This window comes from Oncorhynchus kisutch, linkage group LG7 (genome assembly GCF_002021735.2).
Source record: "Oncorhynchus kisutch isolate 150728-3 linkage group LG7, Okis_V2, whole genome shotgun sequence".
Lineage (NCBI taxonomy): Eukaryota > Metazoa > Chordata > Actinopteri > Salmoniformes > Salmonidae > Oncorhynchus > Oncorhynchus kisutch.
In genome coordinates, this window is record NC_034180.2 from 21,401,412 (window position 1) to 21,426,200 (window position 24,789).

The window sequence follows — 24,789 nt, forward strand, 5'->3', positions numbered from 1 at the left end:
TATTGGCTCCTGTCTGCAGTTAGTGGACTCGTTTTATGGTCTATGCTAGAGCTACCTTTTGTTTTATAGACAAACATTGCTGGCTAAAAAGTAATGAGCTAGCTATACTACCGGTTTGTACTCTTTTCTACATTGTAGAAAGTAGTGAAGATATCAAAAATATGAAATAACATACATGGAATCATGTAGTAATCAAAATATATTTTATTTTTGAGATTCTTCAACTAGCCACCCTTGGCCTTGATGACAGCTTTGCATACTCTTGGCATTCTCTTAATTAACTAGCTTCACCTGGAATGCTTTTCCAACATTATTGAAGAAGTGCCCACATATGCTGAGCACTTGTTGGCTGCTTTTCCTTCACTCTGCGGTCCAACTCATCCCAAACCATCTCAATTGGGTTGAGGTCGGGGGATTGTGGAATCCAGGTCATCTGATGCAGCTCTCCATCACTCTCCTTGGTAAAATAGCCCTTACACAACCTGGAGGTGTGTTGGGTCAGTGTCCTGTTGAAAAACAAATGATAGTGGGACTAAGCGCAAACCAGATGGGATGGCATATCGCTGCAGAATGCTGTGGTAGCCATGCTGGTTAATTGTGCCTTCAATTCTAAATAAATTACACACAGTGTCACCAGCAAAGCACCCCCACACCATCTCTTCCATGCCTTAAAGGGGGGAATACACATGCGTAGATCATCCGTTCACCCACACCGAGTCTCACAAAGACAGGGAACCAAACATCTCCAATTTGGACTCCAGACCAAAAGACACATTTCCACTGGTCTCATGTCCATTGCTCGTGTTTCTTGGCCCAAGCAAGTCTCCTCTTCTTATTGGTGTCCTTTAGCAGTGGTTTCTTTGCAGCAAAGAATCTTGTTTAATCTTGCTTGCTCGCCGCCATCTAGTGCTCGTTCAACTTTTGAATCGGATTTGACACCATAGTAAATGATTCCCACACCTCCCCAACTATACTGAACAAAAATATAAAAACGCATGTAAAGTGTGGGTCCGATGTTTCATGAGCTAAAATAAAAGATCCCAGAAATGTTCCATACGCACAAAAAGCTTATGTCTCTCAAATGTTGTGCACAACGTCGTTTACATTCCTGTTACTGTGCATTTCTCTTTTGCCAAGATAATACATTCACCTGACAAGTGTGGCAAATTTAAGAAGCTGATTAAATAGCATGATCATTACACAGATGCACCTTGTGTTTGAGACAATAAAAGGCCACTCTAAAATGTGCCGTTTTGTCACACAACACAATGCCAAAGATGTCTTAAGTTGAGGGAATGTTCATTTCTCTACCATAAGCCACCTCCAACATTGTTCAAAAGAATGTGGCAGTACATCCAACCGCCCTCACAACCGCAGACCAAGTCTCAGGGAAAATCTTCCAGCTCATCGTCCTCACCAGGGTCTTCACCTGACTGCAGTTCGTCATTGTAACAGACTTCAATGGGCAAATGCTTACCTTAGGATGGCCATTGGCATGTTGGAGAAGTGTGTTCTTCACGGATGAATCCCGTTGCATCTGTACTGGGCAGATGGCAGACAGCATGACAGTATGACATTTTCAGCTACCTGGAATTGTGTAACAGATCCTTGCGAAATGGGGCTGTGCGTTATCATCTTGAAATATGAGGTGTGGCGGTAGATGAATGGTACAACAATGGGCCTCAGGATCTAGTCACGGTATCGCTGTGCATTCATATTGCCATTGATAAAATGCAATTGTGTTCGTTGTCTGTCGCTTATGCCTGCCCATGCCATAACCCCAAAGCCACCATGGGGCACTAACCGCTCGCCCACACAACGCCATACACGCTGTCTGTCATCTGCCCTGTACAGATGAAACCAGGATTTTTTTCAAGGTATCTGTGACGATCAGATTCATACAGTATCTGTATTGCCAGGTATGTGAAATCCATAGATTAGGGCCTAATGAATTTTTATCAATTGACTGATTTCCTTATATGAACTGTAAACGAGTAAAATCTTTGAAATTGTTGCATGTTGCGTTTACAATTTTTGTTCAGTGGATTTAGCAATGACAACCAAACAGGTCTAAATCAGTCTATAAGGCTGCCACAGGTATTGATCCAGAAAGAAATTTACAACAATAAGTCCTCATTCCTTGCACATGTCAACTGCTTTCTTAGTGTTTGTTTGATGGGGCATATTAAAGGGCCTTTGTGGTACAATGCCTGAAACTAATATGGCTTGGTCTCATGTGTGTAATTCTTCTCAGGTGTGGTAGCATTTTTTTCAAAATAATTGTGTTTGGCCACGTGTTTACAACTCAGTACGTCTCAGCTTCGCCACTGCAGATGCAACAAAAGACGCAACAATATTGACACTGAGAAGTGTAAAAAAAACATTTAAACATTGATTTCATCTAATGTTAACATTATGTTATAAAGAGCACATGTTCAACTTCGTAAAAAAAAACTGTTTTTCCATCTCAAGAGAAATGTTATAAATTAATATGGTAAATTCCTATTAAGTGCCCAATAAAATAACAGGGTTTCACAATTTCATCTTAAAATAAGCCATAATTCCCTTGCAACAGGGAGAATTAAAGCTTGTTGTGTGCCGCAGGGAGTGGCAAGCTTCACAACAACAACAGAAATTATATCCTGAAAATGGCAACAGCTCTTAGGCTGTAAGTATGTCCTCTTCCCCCAAAAGCCATTTTTGTGGTAACGGCACAAGGTTCCCACCTTCAGGGTGCTATTGTTTTGTCTACTCTGCCCCTGAAGCCTCCCGAAGCCAATCAGAAAACAACCTCTCAGGGCTGGCCCTAACTTCAGGAGATGGAATTGCCTGCCATCGTGATACTATGGTCAAGGAACTTGTTTTGTGTTTCGACTAACTTAACCCGTCTCTAGGTCTGACAATGTCGACGTATAGCCCTCATTTTCGAAATAAAATCACTGTTTTTTTGTTCTGCAAGAGCAATAGTGTGACATTTGCTGAGTTTCTAACATGGGCAACTATATCATCCAAGGTTACATTTCTCATTGTATTTGGATGTCCATGGTGTATTTATTTGGTTACCAGGGCAATAAAATCAAGATGATCTGTGGTTATGATAGAATGCACTATAACATTATATACAAGTGGTTAACAGAAGGCATCCAATGGGTTTCCCCTATAATAATAAATAAAACGATACACAGATGATACATTCATGGTTCTTGTGAAATATGTACAATATTATTGGCTTGGAGCAACGAATAACAATTAACTAACTTCAGTGTATTACTGCATTGTTTTGATATCACCTTTCTGTTTAGATTACATGTGTTAGGGTGTGTGGGCTTGAGGCAATTGTGGGAAACCATGAAACGTAATTGCATTGCCTTCACTTATATTACCTGTATAATTGTGTTTATTCAATTAAATCGAAAATACAAACTGAGTTGCTTTTGAGAGAGAGAGAGAGAGAGCGAGAGAGAGAGTTAGAGAGAGATGCCTATACTCCATAGACTCAAATTTTGTATTTCTTACATGTCTGAGCCTTTGAACATAACAACATCAGGACTGTCTATTCTACTCTACCATTTCTCCAGACAGGCTGTGGGGCAGGGGCACAACTGTAGACTGTGGAATGACCCTGACAGGGTGGAGAGGTGGAGCTGTCCTCCATCCCCAACACAGACTCTGGCTTTAAAGTCTCAGTATTCCCTCCACACCTGGGTCAGTGGCCACTACTGCAGGTGCATACCACTACACTGTACTAGCGCTCCAGCGCAGGCCATAGGGCAGGCAAGAACCCAGCCGCCAACTGTGGAATGACACTGATAAGCATATAGATTATGGCTTCAGGGTGAAGCGGATGGAGTGGAGGTAAGGGAGGGAGCGGAGGTGCAGGGCAGGACAACGCAATCGAAAGCAACGTTTAGCTGGAAACAATCTCACCTGAGATCTCAGGGTCAGAGAATGCCAATAAACAATGTGTGATAGGCTGCTAATCCCTGTTCGTGGCTGGCGCCCCGCCGCTCCAGTACCCCAGCCCACGTCACGCTCTTATCCGGGTATCAACGTTACATTAGTTTTATATTGATGAGAAACCCCTCACTCCACCAAGCCACTGAGTCATAAGCTGTCTACTCCGAATGGGAATGAGCCCTCCGTCATATAAATGTTCCTTTTTATCGATTGGAACATTATTCATTGGCGTCGGTAAGAAGATTCAGAATCAGTCAAGCGGTGCTTCAAGCTCTGGGATTCATGTTGTTGGTTTTACTCTGCTAGTTTTAAACTAAATCCAGTTTTTAAACATGTCTGTTTTATGTCTGATCATACATTTCATTGCAGTTGCATTGCTCTTTTTAAAATTCATATCCTAGCCAGTCACTGTGATACAAAGGGGTCATATGACGCATCAATGAGGTTTAGGGATTTAATTATGGATGAGAGTAGATCACTTCTATAAAGAAACAAACATTCAATTTTACTACCATGTGTCTTCGTTTGGCTCTGTATGGCACGTCCTTGTTTCCTTGGCTTGAATATGCATTCAAGTACTCGTTAACCCATTTAATCCCGAATTTTTGCCAGACATGAAGATATCCAAATAATTTTGTGTCATTAGTAAACCCTTTGAAGTAATCAATCATTATTTTTAGAAATTTTAATGGAAAAGTAGGTGAAAAAGTGTGTTTTATGGTATTGTGGTATAATGTTACGTATATACTGAATTAACACATTTCTCCTACACAGTTAAGTTCTCATATATCCCAACCCAGTCATTAACACATTTAAAACTCTTGTCACTAGCAGTCCCCAGCATTGCTCCATCACAATCTAGTGTGACTATTTTACACATCAAAAACCCGTATTACAACACCGATATGAATACTGAGAGCAAAGACAAAAAAACAACAACCATCAACGTATTTCAACATTGTTACTTTTGTCACGTCCTGACCTTAGTTCCTTTTTTATGTCTCTAATTTAGTTTTGTCAGGGCATGAGTTGAGGGGGGAGGGGGGGGGGGGGGGGGGGGGCATTCTATGTGTTGTTCTCGGTTTTTGTATTTCTGTGTTTGGCCTGGTATGGTTCCCAATCAGAGGCAGCTGTTTATTGTTGTCTCTGATTGAGAACCATACTTAGGCAGCCTGTTTTCCCACTATGATTTGTGGGTAGTTGTTTTCTGTCTCTGTGCCTGCACCAGACAGAACTGTTTCGTTTTCGTTCGTTCTCTTGTTATTTTGTTTTGTGTTCAGTTTAAATAAATATTAACATGGACACGTACCACGCTGCATATTGGTCCGATCTTTCTTATTCCTCATCAGAAGAGGAAGACAATCGTGACAACTTTAGTGCAACATGTATTGAAACATTAATATCGTAACATTTGAACTTGTACTTTATTGCAATGTTCATTGTAACATTGTCATTGTGACATTTTAGTGCAACATTCACTAACAACTGTATAGCAGTCATGTGATTCATTCCCACTGAACGTAAAGGTAACATTTAGGATAGAGGTAGCCTGTAGAATATGCATTCAAGTAGAGGCCTACCCTGAACAAAATACAATTATGTACATATACAATTTTATATATATTTAAAAAGTGCCACTGCACAATGAGTGCTTATAACATAATCTTGCACTTGGTTCTGAAGCCTAAGTATTATATATATATATAGAATTAAGCTTCAGAACCAAGTGCAAGATTAGTTTGTGCATAACTATTTTGAACTGTGATCAGTCTTGAATAAATTGACCTTCTTTTCCAAAAACATTTCAGTCATTTTGATTGTCTTTTTCGTCTACTTTTCTTCTACTTTTCTTTTCTTCCTAGAGTCCATTGTACTGCTTCTCCTCACCCTTTATCGACTTTTCTATTTTTCTTTTATTGTCTTTTTCAGCCCTTTTTCATTCGCTCTTATCTCCTTTTCTACTGTCCATGGTATATCTTGAAGCACTCAATATGCAGTGGCGCTTTGCATTTCTCATATGCATAGGTAGTACGTTTGTCACAATGACGACTTCTCTGGAACCGGTGCATCGTGTTGATTGGCCAGTGAGAAGCTTTGTCCTATCTTGACTGATCTTTAACAGTAGCAGCCAGTAAAGATCTCCTTCCGTGGCTCAGTGGTTTCATGCCAAACTTTTGCGTATATGGGCTGTATACTATGTGTTTTGGAATCACATCGGTGGCAGGACTCTTTGATCGTTTGAACACTCAATCTTTATTTTTGACCACCTGCAGCTTTGCTCTTGGCTCTTCTGGCTGACCCCTATGGCTTGTAGAGGCCCTTGGCTCTTCTGACTGGACCCTCTGGCGGGTAGAGGCCCTTGGCTCTTCTGACTGGACACTCTGGCGGGTAGAGGGTGGGGGGGGGGTGAGGGGTAGGTCATCATCACTGATAACGTTGTTCCTGTCATGATCTGTTTGCATAGGTTCAGCATATGCATTCAACAGCCTGGCTGGCAAACAGCCTGTCCATAGTCCATATCTGACCCATCGCTATCACAATCAGTCAGGACAGCATCTTTCTCATTTTGAGGGATAACTGCAATGTTGCATGCCTTGTCTGGGCAGTCACCTAGATTTAACATATTCAGAACTTGACTCAAAGTGAAACTAAAAGAAAGATCAGAGTATAAAGTTAGGTAAAACAATAACTATGTATGTGTATAAGTATGTGTATACCTAGATGCACTGTGTTATCCTGCCGGTCACTACTGTTGCCGTCAACATGTTTACACATTCTATGACCACACTGAATGAAGTTGAGTAATTGCAGATGCATATATCAATACTAGACACCTTAAATATGATGTGTACCAAAAACCTTTGTCCTATCTTTATGTTAACATACTTTACTAACCTTTTGTTTGGGAGCTTTGATGCAGCCACCCTCTTCTCATGGTGCAACCAGGAAGTAAACAGCTCTGGTCATGTGACAATTTACACTAAACATGTGACATTGCACATATTTCATTGAGACCCTTTATTATTTCAATATTTGCTGGAAATGCATTGATATATCATTCAGTAAATGTTTTAGACCCTTATAGCTGAAAAAGTTTTTTCCGATGGGATTAAATAGGTTAATAGCAGTAACATGTTGAGTAGGAATGCGGCCAACTCTAATTTCAACTCCAATAAATACGGAAATGTGTAAATATTTATAGTGGTCATTATCATCTAATCAATGACATGGACTATGGATCATTAATTACTCATTGGTTAATTGAGATCAAGGCAGTGTTAATCAACATGAATATTTCATACCAATGTAGCAGCAGCATCTCAGAGAGGCCAGTCAACAACCTGTGGGATTGGCCTAAGGGCTAAAAACAAATCCAAGATGTCCATCTCAACAGGCCTGCTTCATGTAGTAGTTTCCTAACCAGAAGACGCTGGGGAGGGGAAAATGGCTCATAATACTGGTTGGAATAGGTTTTAGACTTCCTCGTCTGCCCTTCACCATGTCCTTTAGAGTTAGTTTTAGATCTCCCTGTTACACGAACCCATCAAGACATCGTTTGCACAATTCAAAAATTTAAAACGCAACATGCAACAATTTCAAAGATCTTACTGAGTTACAATACATAAATGTTGCCCTAATCTATGGATTTCACATGACTAGGAATACAGATATACATCTGTTGGTCACAGATATCTTAAAAAAAAAAAAAGTATAGGTGTGGATCAGAAAACCAGTCAGTTTGCCTCATGCAGCGAGACACATCTGAAACATGGAAGTGATGCCGGCGGATGAATGGCACGATAATGTACCTCAGGATCTCACTGTCTCTCTGTGCATTCAAATTGCAATTATGTTCGAAGTCTCAGTTTATGCCTGCCCATGTCATAACCCCACCGCCACCATGGGGCACTCTGTCTAGGCTAATTGACATAATTTGAGTGAATTGGAAGAGTACCTGTGGAGCCGTAGTACCGCTCAGGAAGGTTCTGTCTCCTAGAGATGAACGTACTTTGGTGCGAAAAGTGCAAATCAATCCCAGAACAACAGCAAAGGACCTTGTGAAGATGCTGGAGTTAACAGGTACAAAAGTATCTATATCCACAGTAAAACGAGTCCGAAATCAACATAGCCTGAAAGGCCGCTCAGCAAGGAAGAAGCCACTGCTACAAAACCGCCATAAAAAAGCCAGACTATGGTTTGCAACTGCACATGGGGACAAAGATCGTACTTTTTGGAGAAATGCCCTGTGGTCTGATGAAACAAAAATAGAACTGTTTGGCCACAAGTTATGTTATAAGGGGAAGGCTTACAAGCCGAAGAACACCATCCCAACAGTGAAGCACGGAGGTGGCAGCATCATGTTGTGGAGGTGCTTTGCTGCAGGGGGGACTGGTACACTTTACAAAATAGATGGCCTCATGAGGAATGGAAAATTGTGAATATATTGAAGCAACATCTCAAACATCAGTCAGGAAGTTAAAGGTTGGTCACAAATAGGTCTTCCAAATGGACAATGAACCCAAGCATACTTTCGAAGTTGTGGCAAAATGGCTTAAGGACAACAAAGTCAAGGTATTGGAGTGGCCATCACAAAGCCCTGACCTCAATCCTATAGAAAATGTGTGGGCAGAACTGAAAAAGCATGTGCGCGCATGCGAGGCCTACAAACCTGACTCAGTTACGACAACTCTGTCAGGAGGAATGGGCCAAAATTCACCCATCTTATTGTGGGAAGCTTGTGGAAGGCTATCCAAAACGTTTAGCCCAAGTTAAACAATTTAAAGGCAATGCTACCAAATACTAATTGAGTGTATGTAAACTTCTGACCCACTGGGAATGTGATGAAAGAAATAAAAGCTGAAAAAAATCACTCTCTACTATTATTTTGACATTTCACATTCTTAAAATAAAGTGGTGATCCTAACTAACCTAAGACAGGGCATTTTTACTAGGATTAATTGTCAGGAATTGTGAAAAACTGAGTTTAAAATCTTCTTTGGGCTAGGCATCCCGCCACCGGGACACCTGTTGACATCTTTCGGTGAAATTGTAGGGCGCGCAATTCAAATAAATACTTCAATAAAATTATGGATATTAAACATTTAGGTACATACAAGTGAAAAAAAAGCTTATATTCTTGTTCATCCAACTGCATTGTCTGATTTACAATAGGCTTTACAGCGAAAGCATGCCATGCGATTGTATGAGGACGGTGCCCCACATCAACATAGCACAGGCTTCATAAGATTACAAATAGCAATTAAATATTCACTTATGTTTAGAAAATCTTACTCTGATTTGCAGTCAATAGGGTCCCAGCTACAACATGTAGTGTGATTTTGTTAGATAAAATCCTTCTTTGGACTTATCCTCGTGCTGCTTTTTATACCATCGATCACCACAGATTGGATTGGAGATTGGAAACCCAAATTCTGGCCTGGTTTAGATCTTATCTGTCGGAAAGATATCAGTTTGTCTCTGTGAATGGTTTGTCCTCGGACAAATCAACTGGATATGTCGGTGTTCCTCAAGGTTACGTTTTAGGACCACTATTGTGTTCACTATATACTATATGTTACCTTTTGGGGATGTCATTCGAAAACATAATGTTAATTTTCACTGCTATGCGGATAACACACAGCTGTACATTTCAATGAAACATGGTGAAGCCCCAAAATTGACCTTGCTAGAAGCCCGTGTTTCAGACATAAGGAAGTGGATGGCTGCAAACTTTCTACTTTTAAACTCGGACAAAACAGAGATGCTTGTTCTAGGTCCCAAGTAACAACGAGATCTTCTGTTGAATCTGACAATTAATCTTAATGGTTGTACAGTCGTCTCAAATAAAACTGTGAAGGACCTCAGTGTTACTCTGGACCCTGATCTCTCTTTTGACGAACATATCAAGACTGTTTCAAGTACAGCTTTTTTCCATCTACGTAACATTGCAAAAATCAGAAACTTTCTGTCCAAAAATGATGCCTTATTCGTCTTATCCGTCTTGTCTTATCCTGTGTCCTGTGTGAATTTAAGTATGCTCTCTCTAATTCTCTCTCTCTTTCTTTCTTTCTTTCTTTCTTTCTTTCTTTCTTTCTTTCTTTCTCTCTCTCAGAGGACCTGATCTCTAGGACCATGCCTCAGGACTACCTGACATGATGACTCCTTGCTGTCCCCAGTCCACCTGGCCGTGTTGCTGCTCCTGTTTAAACTGTTCTGACAGCGGCTATGGAACCTGTTCACCGGACGTGCTACATGTCCCAGACCTGCTGTTTTCAACTCTCTAGAGACAGCAGGAGTGGTAGAGATACTCCTAATGATCGGCTATGAAAAGCCCACTGACATTTACTCCTGAGGTGCTGATTTGTTGCACCCTCAACGACTACTGTGATTATTATTATTTGACCATGCTGAACATTTGAACATCTTGGCCATGTTCTGTTATAATCTCCAGCCGGCACAGCCAGAAGAGGACTGGTCACCCCTCATAGCCTGGTTCCTCTCGAGGGTTTCTTTCTAGGTTTTGGCCTTTCTAGGGAGTTTTTCCTAGCCACCGTGCTTCTATACCTGCATTGCTTGTTGTTTGGGGTTTTAGGCTGGGTTTCTGTACAGCACTTTGAGATATCAGCTGATGTAAGAAGGGCTATATAAATGCATTTGATTTGATTTGATTTTGATTCTTTATATCCCAAAAACTCTGTTTTGTTGGTGCCATCGATTTGAGTAATCCACTCGTTCAACATGCAGAGAAAGGAATCCAAAAAGCTACCGCTAAACTTTGCAAAAACAAGTCAAAATCTATTTCTATGTATTCCTCAGGTACTGTCACGCCTCGGTCATAGTATTTTGTGTTTTCGTTATATATTTATATATATTTTCGTTATATATTTGGTCAGGCCAGGGTATTTTGTTGTGTTTCGTATTGTGGTTTTGTAGGCTTTGGGATTGCGGCTGAGTAGGGGTGTAGCATAGGTTTGGCTGCCTGAGGCGGTTCTCAATCAGAGTCAGGTGATTCTTGTTGTCTCTGATTGGGAACCATATTTAGGTAGCCAGGGTTTCACTGTGTATTTTGTGGGTGATTGTTCCTGTCTTTGTGTTTGCACCAGATAGGGCTGTTTCGGTTTTCACATTATGTTTATTGTTTTTGTAAGTTTGTGTTTCTTTATTATTTTAATAAACATGGATTGCAATAGCCACGCTGCATTTTGGTCCGATCCTTGCTACACCTCTTCGTCAGAGGAGGAGATAGAAGAAAAACGTTATAGAATCACCCACCACACCTGGACCGAGCGGCGTGGTAACAGGCAGCGACAGCAGGAGCAGCGAAAGGAGGAATGGACATGGGAGGACGATGTGGGAGGAAATAGACAGGTGGGCGGTCGACCCAGAGAGAGTGCCGGCGCCCGCCTGGGATTTGCTGGAGCAGTGCGAAGAGGGCTATAGGAGAATGGAGTCGAAGAGAAAGACACGGCGGCGCAGAAAGAAACCCAAAAGTCAGCCCCAAAAATGTATTGGGGGGGGCTCGGGGAGAGAGTGGCAGAGTCAGGAGTCAGACCTGAGCCAACTCTCCCTGTTAATCGTGAGGAGCAGCGATCAAAGGACTTCTGGACTTGGGAGGAGATATTGGACGGTAAAGGACCCTGGGCTCAACCTGGAGAATATCTCCGCCCCAAGGAAGAACTGGAGGCGGAAAAGCGGTGAGGCGCTGGTATGAGGAGGCAGCACGGCGACGCGGATGGAAGCCTGAGAGTCGGCCCCAAAAATGTATTGGGGGGGGCTTACAGGGAGTATGGCTATGCCAGGTAGGAGACCTGCGCAAACTCCCTGTGCTTACCGGGGGGCTAGAGAGACCGGGCAGGCACCGTGTTGTGCTATGGAGCGCACGGTGTTTCCAGTGCGGGTGCATAGCCCGGTGCGGTTCATACCAGCTCTTCGTATTGGCCGGGCTAGAGTGGGCATCGAGCCAGGTAAGGTTGGGCAGGCTCGGTGCTCAAGAGCTCCAGTGCGCCTGCACGGTCCGGTCTATCCAGAGCCACCTCCAAACACCAGTCCGCCGGTGGCAGCTCCCCGCACCAGGCTTCCTGGGCGTGTCCTCGATCCAGTACCACCAGTTCCAGCACCACGCACCAGGCCTTCAGTGCGCCTCGCCTTTTCAGCGCTTCCAGAGCCTTCCTCCTCTACAGCGCTGCCGGAGCCTCCTGCCTGTTCGGAGCAGCCTGAGCTGCCAGACTGCATGGAGCAGCCTGAGCTGTCAGTCTGCATGGAGCAGCCTGAGCTGTCAATCTGCATAGAGCTGCCAGTCTGCATGGAGCAGCCAAAGCTGCCAGTCTGCATGGAGCAGCCAGAGCTGCCAGTTTGCATGGAGCAGCCAGAGCTGTCAGTCTGCGTAGAGCTGCCAGTCTGCATGGAGCAGCCAGAGCTGCCAGTTTGTATGGAGCAGCCAGAGCTGTCAGTCTGCATAGAGCTGCCAGTCTGCATGAAGCAGCCAAAGCTGCCAGTCTGCATGGAGCAGCCAGAGCAGCTAGATCCGCCAGTCAGCCATGATCTTCCAGATCTGCCAGTCAACCAGATTCTTCCAGATCTGCTAGTCAACCAGATTCTTCCAGATCTGCCAGTCAGCCATGATCTTCCAGATCTGCCAGTCAACCAGACTCTTCCAGATCCGCGAGCCAGCCAGGATCTGCCGGAGCCAACTACCTGCGTGAGCTTCATCTCAGTACTGGGCTTCCTCTCAGTACTGGGCTTCCTCTCAGTACTGGGCTTCCCCTCAGTACTGGGCTTCCCCTCAGTCCCGGGCTTCCCCTCAGTCCCGGCCTTCCCCTCAGTCCCGGCCTTCCCCTCAGTCCAGTGGGGTTCTGGGTGAGGACTATTAGGCCATGGTCGGCGGCGAGGGTGGATTATCCCAGGACGCGAAGGGGAGGAACTATGACATTAATGGAGTGGGGTCCACGTCCCGAGCCGGAGCCGCCACCATGGACAGACGTCCACCCGGACCCTCCCTATGGTTTTGAGGTGCGTCCGGGAGTCCGCACCTTAGGGGGGGGGGGTTCTGTCACGCCTTGGTCATAATATTTTGTGTTTTCGTTATATATTTGGTCAGGCCAGGGTGTGACATGGGTTTATTTTGTTGTGTTTCGTATTGGGGTTTTGTAGGCATTGGGATTGCGGCTGAGTAGGGGTGTAGCATAGGTTTGGCTGCCTGAGGCGGTTCTCAATCAGAGTCAGGTGATTCTCGTTGTCTCTGATTGGGAACCATATTTAGGTAGCCGGGGTTTCACTGTGTATTTTGTGGGTGATTGTTCCTGTCTTTGTGTTTGCACCAGATAGGGCTGTTTCGGTTTTCACATTACGTTTATTGTTTTTGTAAGTTTGTGTTTCTTTATTATTTTAATAAACATGGATTGCAATAGCCACACTGCATTTTGGTCCGATCCTTGCTACACGACTTCGTCAGAGGAGGAGATAGAAGAAAGCCGTTAAAATATAATATTTCATACGGAAAGTAGTATGTTCATTAGCAAAGCAATATTAGCAGGTGCGCGTCCTCTTCATTGAGCGCGCACAGACTGATTTCCAACTCTGTATCCCAGTACTAAAACTCATTATTATTCCTCATTTTGAAAGAAACAAGCCTGAAACCTTGAAAAAAGACTGTTGACATCTAGTGGAAGCCATCGGAATTGCAATCTGGGGGCTGTATTTGGATATGCACCTATACTTCCCATTGTAAGACCATGGGCTCTTAAAAAAAAACAATTCCGGTAGTTTTTTCTTTGGATTTTCTCCTACCACATCTATTGTCTTATAGTCTCACACATTATTTTAACATTTCTACGCATATCCTGGCATCTGGGCCTGAGTAACAGGCAGTTTACTTTGGGCACGTCAGTCAGGCGGAAATTCAGAATAAAGGACCCGAGTCTGAAGAAGTTTTAAATGTACTTGGCTAAGGTGCATGTTAACTTCCGACTTCAACTGTATAGGGGATTTCCAAGTGTTTTTTCAACCTCTCCAAAGTGCCTGATTGTTTTGCCTAGGCATATCCAATGTATTGGTCCCATACAACTGAACTGTTTACAAAAACAATATAAAAGCAACAGATATGCATAAAAAATATATAAAATGTCTTATCAAACATGTCTTAGTTACACATGCTGAACTATTTACAAATGGCAATCGTTTTAGTTTTACATCCCAGGTGTAGTTGATTAGATTTCACTTTCATCATAGCTTGTACATGTTGGGATAGTCTTTGAAGCATACCCTCTATGCCAGGAACCAAAAAGCAAACTGTAATTTCAGACAGAAGATCTGCCATTTCACCCTTTTTTCACCCCTGTGTTTTGTGCAATGCTTGCAGTTCTTCCTTCTATCATGTGTGTTAGATAGTGGCGCACCCCTTGAGTGTGGGGTCTTGTGATGGTTGTGAGGTTGCTTTGGGACCCCAATTCAGCCATTTCCAACACCAGCTGCTCTCGGAAGGCCAACTAGGAGAGAGTGGTTTGACATTTTGCTTTGACCATCTGCTTGTGGGGAATGAAAGCATTTACTGTAGCAATGCCACAAAGTGGTAAAAAAAAGTCTTATACCACTTCCTTGTCTTGGTAGTAGCCGATCAGAGCATCAGATAGGTTGACACCCTCCATGCTGGCATTGTAGTTCTTCACAGAGACATTCTTTCTTTTTCACCCTCCTTGAGACATGGTTGTTGTTGAATGCATTATATGTCCTGGACTTCCTGATGAGCTGTACCCCAGGTGGTAAGGGTAGGTAACAACACATCTGCCACGCTGATCCTCAACACGGGGGCCCCTCAGGGGTGCGTGCTCAGTCCCCTCCTGTACTCCCTGTTCACTCATGACTGCATGGCCAGGCACAACTCCAACATCATTAAGTTTGCCGACGACACAACAGTGGTAGGCCTGATCATCGACAACGATGAGACAGCCTATAGGGAGGAGATCAGAGACCTGGCCGCATGGTGCCAGGACAACAACCTCTCCCTCAACGTGATCCTCAAAAGGTTCTACAGCTGCACCTTCGAGAGCATCCTGACTGGTTTCATCATTGCCTGGTACGGCAACTGCTCGGCCTCCGACCGCAAGGCACTACAGAGGGTAATGCTGGGGCCAAGCTTCCTGCAATCCAGGACCTCTATACCAGAGGAAGACCCTAAAAATTGTCAAAGACTCGAGCCACCTAGTCATAGACTGTTATCTCTGCTACCGCAAGGCAAGTGATACCGGAGCGCCAAGTCTAGGTCCAAAAGGCTTCTTAACAGCTTCTACCCCCAAGACATAAGACTGCTGAACAGCTAATGAAATGGCTACCTAGACTATTTGCATTGCCCCCCCCCCCCCCGTTATGCATCTGCTACTCTGTTTATTTTCTATGCATAGTCACTTTAAATCTATCTACATGTGCATATTACCTCTATTACCTTGACTAACCTGTGACCCAGCACATTGACTCCGATACCCTCTGAATATAGCACTTATTTTTCTTAAAACTGCTTGTAAGTAGGCATTGTAAGTAGGCATTTCACTGTCATTGCCAACACCTGTGTATCCAGCGCATGTGACAAATACAATTTAATGCTGTGTGGTGAGCATGGTTACTTCGCTAGTGTCCTTGAATAAATGTACAAAACAACATTAATGTAAAGTAAAAACACCAAGTCTAAGCTTTATCTGTACAGTGACTCAAATAGAAGGTGTGAAGCACACACACAATGCCAACAGTAACACTTGGAGAGACAAAGGCAGAGGTGAGAACCACAAATAAACAATGGGCAAAGTTAAAAGGATTAAACCTAGAACAGAAAAGAGTGAACTAATGTGAAACATAGACAATAACTACATTGTAATTATATAACATTGAAATGACTTGTTACATATGCCTATGTAAATATAAATTTTTTACTTTGACTGAGCCTGGTTGCAAGAGTTCGCATTACGCATTAAACGTTCTAGGCCTTGCTTTGTCCCACCCAGGTAAACTGCATATCCCTGGCAAGCGTATCTAATTGGCTACAAGACTGTCAAGGTCTCATAGTAGCCAATCCCCTGTGTAATGTATGCCTACGGGACGTAAGCAGGCGATATCATATTTTTGATGCGCAAAGATATAGTCACTCGGTTGACATTCGACGTTGCCATTAAGTCATACATGATCAGATAACATTGGCAATATGCTAGATTTGTTCCTACCAATTTAAGGATTAATTTAATCTATATGTATCTATATCTCAAACACAAACCAAGTGGAAGCTTACCTTGTAAGATGTTTGGTGAAAATTTTGACTCTCGGGCTGGTGATCAATATCTTTAGGTCACAGGCAGACAAATAAGACATCATCATGATCTGTGGAGTCCCGGCTTTCGGTGTGGGGCCACGTATTCTGTGTTTACTTCATTTATGCTCCACAATGCTAACCGGAATGTAGCTAGCAGCCATCTTGGTAGCTACATGAGGTCATTGGCTCGGCCTGCCCTTACACATTCGTATGCCCATATATGGTAGTAAGTCGCACCCAATACTTTAAGGCACAGATCAATAGCCAAGATACGTAGCTTTCCGCAGACACCCGGCTGTAGCAGATAGGGGATACCGTTCTCATACCAGACTGAATTTAATAAAAACATCTAAAAGGGTCCCCAAATATGGGAACATTTGCTATTTTGGGTACAGAGTGTGGTTTTCAACAGATTGAGCCAGCTCAAGATTTGAATTGTCAAGAGTTGAGGCCTCCGTGTCCTGTGTGATGTAATGAACAGGTGTGATGAGAAAACACTTGAAAATCACTTGAACTTCAGACCGTTATCTAACGTATAAACAATTAATCAGGCTAATCATATTAAGATTACAGGCAAAAGTATGTGTGAGGATATGGTCATCGTCTATCTTGGTCGTCCGGGTCGGCCCCCACAATGAGATAAACACAAAAAAATAATGGTTCTAAATAGTACCAGATAGGGGTTCTTTGGGATGTAACCATAGCAGACCCATTTTTGGTGCTACATAAAATACATTTTTAAAAAGTTCAATAAAGGACCATGGTCAGAAGGTTGGAACCTGTATGGTGCTATAAAGAACCATTTCCTAAGGTTCTATAAAGAACCATTAAAAAAGGTTATATTTATCACAAAAACAGGGTCTGCTATGGTTACAACCCTGTTTGGGTCCATATAAACTCTGCATAAAAAGAAACGTCCCTTTTTAAGGACCCTGTCTTTTAAAGATAATTTGTAAAAATCCAAATAACTTCACAGATCTTCATTGTAAAGGGTTTAAACTGTTTCCCATGCTTGTTCAATGAACCATAAACAATGAATGAACATGCACCTGTGGAACGGTCGTTAAGACATTAACAGCTTACAGATGGTAGGCAATTAAGGTCACAGTTATGAAAACTTAGGACACTAAAGAGGCCATTCTACTGACTCTGAAAAACACCAAAAGAAATATGCCCAGGGTCCCTGCTCATCTGTGTGAATGTGCCTTAGGCATGAAGCAAGGAGGCATGATGACTGCAGATGTGGCCAGGGCAATAAATTACAATGTCCGTACTGTGAGACGCTTAAGACAGGGCTACAGGGAGACAGGATGGACAGCTGTTCGTCCTCACAGTGGCAGACCAGGTGTAACAACATCTGGACAGGATCGGTACATCCGAACATCACACATCACAGGTACAGGATGGCAACAACAACTGCCCGAGTTAGGAACGCACAATCCCTCCATCAGTGTTCAGACTGTCCGCAATAGGCTGAGAGAGGCTGGACTGAGGGCTTGCAGGCCTGTTGTAAGGCAGGTCCTCACCAGACATCACCAGCAACAATGTTGCCTATGGGCACAAATCCACCGTCACTGGACCAGACAGGACTGTCAAAAAGTGCTCTTCACTGATGAGTCGCGGTTTTGTCTCACCAGGGGTGACGGTCGGATTCGCGTTTATCGTTGAAGGAATGAGCGTTACACCGAGGCCTGTACTCTGGAGCGGGATCGATTTGGAGGTGAAGGGTCCGTAATGGTCTGGGGCGGTGTGTCACAGCATCATCGGGCTGAGTTTGTTGTCATTGCAGGCAATCTCAATGCTGTGCATTACAGGAAAGACATCCTCCTCCCTCATGTGGTACCCTTTCTGCAGGATCATCCTGACATGACCCTCCAGCATGACAATGCCACCGGCCATACTGCTCATTCTGTGTGTGATTTCCTGCAAGACAGGAATGTCAGTGTTCTGCCATGGCCAGAGAAGAGCCCAGATCTCAATCCCATTGAGCATTTCTGGGACCTGTTGGATCGGAGGGTGAGGGCTAGGGCCATTCCCCCCAGAAATGTCCAGGAACTTGCAGGTTCCTTGGTGGAAGAGTCTAATGAACTCGCTCACCGAATCAGCATATTCTTCAATGTTGTTGTTGGACGCAATGCGGAACATATCCCAATCCAAGTGATCGAAGCAGTCTTGAAGCGTGGAATCAGATTGGTCGGACCAGCGTTGAACAGACCTGAGCGCGGGAGCTTCTTGTTTTAGTCTCTGTCTGTAGGCTGGAAGCAACAAAATGGATGGCACTGTGATAGACTGCATCCAATTTGCTGAGTAGAGTGTTGGAGGCAATTTTGTAAATGACATCGCCGAAGTCAAGGATTCGGCAGGATAGTTAGTTTTACAAGGGTATGTTTGGCAGCATGAGTGAAGGATGCTTTGTTGCGAAATAGGAAGCCGATTCTAGATTTAATTTTGGATTGGAGATGCTTAATGTGAGTCTGGAAGGAGAGTTTACAGTCTAACCAGACACCAAGGTATTTGTAGTTGTCCACATCTTCTAGTTGTCCACATAACCGTCCAGTAGTGATGCTGGATCGGTTGAAGAGCATGCATTTCGTTTTACTTGCATTTAAGAGCAGTTGGAGGCCACGGAAGGAGAGTTGTATGGCATTGAAGCTCGTCTGGAGGTTAGTTAACACAGTGTCCAAAGAAGGGCCAGAAGTATGCAGAATGGTGTCATCTGCGTAGAGGTTGATCAGAGAATCACCAGCAGCAAGAGCGACATCATTGATGTATATTTAATTTGAAATGTTATACCATAACATATTATCCATGATTATAGCCGGTGATGGTGTCTTGTGAAACACTCATGATTTGCCTTGTGTCTATTGAGAACAGTTGACTAAATCAGTCAGTGGTTCTCATTTCTCTCCTCAGGGACCCCAGCTGTTCCTGAGGTAGCTCACTTCATTCAACTTGCCAATTAACTTAATAATAACATCTATGGAATTTTTGTAATATAATATGGCTGACCAGAATTTTAAAAAACTGTATGGTTCTTCAGAAGGATATACGAGGAGGAAGCTTCTTTAAAGAACCATTCTCCATAAAGGTTCTATAAAGAACCATAAAAGGGTTCTATACTCAGCAAAAAAAGAAACGTCCTCTCACTGTCAACTGCATTTATTTTCAGCAAACTTAACACGTGTAAATACTTGTATGAACATAACAATATGAGACAACTGAGACATAAACTGAACAAGTTTTACAGACATGGAATAATGTGTCCCTGAACAAAGGGGGGATCAAAATCAAAAGTAACAGGCTGTATCTGGTGTGGCCACCAGCTGCATTAAGTACTGCAGTGCATCTCCTCCTCATGGACTGCACCAGATTTGCCAGTTCTTGTCTGTCATGGAAAGGTGTTCTTAATGTTTTGTACGCTCAGTGTATATATGTTACCCCCTAGCAGAATTATCGGAAAGCACATCATTTGTTTTCATTGCTACGCAGACGATACACAACTTGACATTTCTGTGTCACCAGAGGATTTTAGCTCCACGGAAAATTAATAGACTGCATTGGTGATTTAAATACTTGGATTGCTCATAACGTCCTCCAGCTAAATCTAGACAAGACCAAGTTACTTATTGCTGGAGCCAAAGCAGAGAGAGAAAATCTGTCAGCACATTTTAATTCAGATAATAAAGATAAAACAAAATAGCTTTTTACCACCTGAGGAACATTGACAAGGTGCGGCCGTTTCTCTCTCAGGCTGATAAAGAGGGACTCATCCATGCTTTTATTACAAGCAGACTTGACTACTGTAATGCTCTCCTGTCTGGTGTACCCAAGAAAGCCATTGGTCAACTGCAAAACATACAGAATGCTGCAGCATGGGTACTGACCAAGACCAGACAGATAGCACACATTTAAATACTTCAATTGGTTTTTCAATCAATTCACGATTGTGCACCCAATACATGTCAGACATGCCTTTGAGTTATGAGATAAGTAGGTCCCTCAGGTCCTCTGGCACTGGCCTTTTAACTATCCTAAAGCTTAGGACCAAGATGCATGGAGAGGCAACCTTTAGTTACTATGCGCCCGGCTTCTCGAATAGCCTGCCAGAGAACCTGAGGGGGGCCGAAAAATGTTGACATATTTAAAAGGGATCTTAAAATACACCTTTTTAGCTCTGCTTTTCCTTAAGGTGTTTTTAGTCTTTCAGTTATTATTGATATTCTTTAGGCTTTTTTATCCTCTGATGTTTGTTGTGTAGTAAATATTTCTGTCTTTATTTTGTCTGTTTGCTATATAAATAAAGCAAGATTTAATTAGAGACATTACCACCTACGGCTGCAAATATCGATGCTGCTCCATGAAAATACACAAAATCACAGATTTGGCACATCAATGCACACATGTTAGGCCACACATCATGACATTTATAGAGACAAATACAGAAAGTAGTTTTCAAGTAGCAAAATATAACTCAATAGATTTAACATGAAATGAAGGCTATTTCAATATTTTCCAGAGTGGTACGAAGGTCTAAGAAAGAAATAGGCCTGTAACCTTCTGTCTATATTTGAATGCAGCTATCTCGGTTTTCATTAGAAGGATATTTTTATATCCTTTATGTCACTTATTTGTGTCAATTGCAAAGACATTGGCAACTTTGTATTTGTAATCAACTTTGGTCTGAAGTTATCAGCAGTCAAATAAACCACAGATAAACCATGTAATTCTATGTTTAGCGGATCTTCTGTATATAAAGTGAGGTGGGAGGGCAAAAAAGCATCTAATGACACACTTATCTGTTCTATGAGTGGTTTGATGCAGGCATTAGGCAAAGGTTCTAACGGTGAATTTAGCCTTAAGATGCTTTTGGGAAACCGTGCCCTGAGCAATGAGAAAGTTCACCGTACCTCAGAACTAATCACTTATCCGTCTCCTCCCCCTGTTTAATACCTGAGCTCCGTGACCTGAAGCAAGATGGCCTCCTGGAGCTCACAGTCTACACTGAATCCTACAATCTCCAGCTAAAGAGATACCTTCAGTCCTGCCAGGTCCGCCTACTTCTCCACCATCAACGGCTCCAACAAGAACTACCGAACTCTGTTGTCCACTGTCAACAAACTACTACAACCCTGCAATGATACCACTACTTGCTCCACTGAACTCTGCAACTCCTTCCTTCAGTTTTTCAAGGAAAAGAGCACCAAAATAAATTCATCACTGCCCAATCTGCCTCTGCCGCCCCTCCCCCTGTCAACCACCCCACCACCAATGTTGACATCCCGATCACCACCCCTGAAACCTGTTTCTCTGCATTTGCCCCATTGACTGTCCCTATATCTCAAAACTCATCATGTCATCAAAGACTACAACCTGCTCCTTGGATCCCCTCCTCACGGTTCTCATCAAAGCCACATTGTTAACCTTTCCCTCACCTATGGAACTGTCCCCTTCAACTACAAACAGCTGCAGTCACCCACAAAACTAGACACTACCATCCTCAATAATTACTGATGCATCTCCAACCTCCCCTTCCTTGCTAAGACCCTGGAACAGACCGTTGCCTCCCATTTACAAAGCCACCTGCTGATCAATAACCTATTTGAACCCCTCCAGTCTGGTTTCTACCCTATTCACAGTACTGAAACTGCACTCCTCAAAGTCGCCAACGACCTCTTCACCTCTGCTGATGCCCTCAATAATCTGATTCTCCTAAGCCTGAGTGGTGCTTTTGACACCATAAGCCTACTCACCAGGCTTGAGAGTCTGAGTGCTAAGGGCACCAAACTCTCCTGATTACAATCATACCTCACCAACCAGACCCACGACATCTGCTTCAATGGCTACACCTCGACTCAGCTGCAGTTACAAACAGGCCTGGAATTTTCTTGATTTAGCCATTTTTACAGTCCAGTACTAGGTTACCTTCAGACAACTTCCCTGAAGCTTGTGTGTCTGTGTGGTAGAGCAGAACAACCAATACCTTCATGTTCGTGACATATTAGTTTGTACCTCCAATGGTTTGGTCTGAACAGTCAGTTTTGTGAGAAGATCATTTCGGGGGTCAGGGCAGAGTTCTGACAATTTATAAATGTTGTATTTCTTTTTGGGGTTCAGAAGTAAAGCTTGTGGATATTGTAGAGCCAAACCACCGACACTGTCGTGTTTGTGAGAGTTTCGTCTTATTAGTGGTGACTTATTCGTTTGTAGATCACACGGTTTTGGCTTTACAGAAGATTGTGATGATTTTCTTGTCCGGATCTTGTGGATCTTATGTGTAGAAAAAGGCAGCTTTCACAAGCCCTATGTTATGGAGAAGGTGCATACTTTATATCGGAGGAAAGAGGGGATTGAGCTGCAGCCACTACAAGAAACACTAAGTCTCTAGCATAAACACATTAGAAGCGATTTCAGAATGACATCACCATGTGACGCAGGGGTGCATCAATCAACTCTAGGGAGTTGTTAATTAAAGGCAAATTTCATGATTTAGGACCCTAAGCTGTATTTTCTTGTCTAAAGACAGTTTTTTACCAAATCACTTGTTTTTGAGAAACATATCCCACCAGCAATTTACTTCCTGTCTTCCATTCTGGAGTTCATGTTTATAATTCATCCTCAGGTTGTCTATTGTTTAAGTAATCAATAATATTTCAACCGGACAATAGCGTTTTCAATAGAAAGGAAAAACAATGAACGGCGCACTCACGGTCATGCGCCCAATCCAGCTCTGCATACTTCCTCTGTCCACTGACCAAAAGGTATTTTTACTCGTCGTTTTTTCAAAATACAAGCCTGAAAGCATGTCTAAAGACTGTTGACATTTAGTGGAAGCCATAGGAACTGTAATCTGCACCCTAACCCATAACATAGTCAATGGGCATTCAATGGAAAACAACTCGCATCAAAAGAATCCCACTTCCTGGATGGATTTTCCTCTGGTTTTCACCTGCCATATCAGTTCTGTTCTGAAATTATTTTAACAGTTTTAGCAACTTCAGCGTGTTTTCTATCCAATACTACCATGCATATGCATATCCTAGCTTCTGGGCCTGAGTAACAGGCAGTTTACTTTAGGCATGTTTGTCATCCAAACTTCAAAATACTGCCCCCTACCCAAGAGAGGTTATGTCACCAGGCAGACCAGATCTCCATCCCACCAAAACAGGCTGAAATATCATGCAGTCTTTTCAGCCCTTACATTATAAAAGGGAATTATCATCATTTTCACAATTTCACAGTATTATTCCAACTTCATAGTGTGGAAATACACTGAACAAAAATATACACAAAACATGTAAAGTGTTGGTCCCATGTTTCATGAGCTGAAATAAAAGATCCCAGAAATGTTCCATATGCACAAAAAGCTTATTTCTCTCAAAATATTGTGCACAAATGTGTTTACATCCCTGATAGTGGGCAGTCAGTAATCCATCACCTGACACTGATTAAACAGCATGATCATTACACATGTGCACCTTGTGCTGGGTACAATAAAAGGCCACTCTAAAATGTGCAGTTTTGTCACACAACACAATTCCACTGATATCTCAAGTTGAGGGACTGTGCAATTGGCATGTTGATTGCAGGAATGTCCACCAGAGCTGTTGCCAGATAATTTATTGTTAATTTCTCTTACATAATGTTGTTTTAGAAAATTTGGCATTACTTTCAAACCGGTCTCGCCAGCGTAGGACCACCACATCTCCTTTATTCACCTGCGGGATTGTCTGAGACCCGTCACCCGGACAGCTGATGAAACTGTGGGTTAGCACAACCAAAACATTTCTGCAAAAACTGTCTCAGGGAAGCCATATGTTTTTCCTGTGGTTGCATTTAGAATTGTTGCGCAATGACTGGACTTTTCTGAACAAGTTTCTCTGCATGCATGTGTTGGAGTAGTTGTGCTCTCACTGACCATGTTTACATGAACACAGTATTCTGTTTGGTAGCTCATATCCCACTTAAGGTCTTATTCGGGATAAGCTGTTTACATGCACCTCTGGTATCCCTGTACCCATGAATAAACAGAATATTCATAGTTTAAATTCATATGGGTTAAATGGACTAGTAACTGAAATCTGGACTCATTAGGCCTGACTGTAGGCCTATAATCTCTCACATGTAGCATAGTATAATATTAACTCGTGCAGAATTATGCACTTGTTGCAGTGAAATTGTACAACAAATGTAAATTTTGTCTCAGGAACAGGAGAGGAGAAATGTGATATTCTTTCTTTCAGCATCTTGAGAAAATGTGAACGTGCGTGTAATGCGTTTTCTTTGACACTTATGCAAGCAGTCAGGATTTCAACCACATAAAATATACACCCAAAACAAAATGTTTTCTTAGCTTTTCATTTCCTTAAAACTGTTCAAACTGATGACATTTGGACATTTGGCACAGGACCAATCGTTCCACTGTTTTGGAGTTATTGCATTTTCTCCCCAGTCCCTAAACGATTCAGACAACTTTACCAGTGTTAACTAGATTAATAATGCATTCATTTTATCGACCTAAGACATTGCTCTAGTGAGCACTA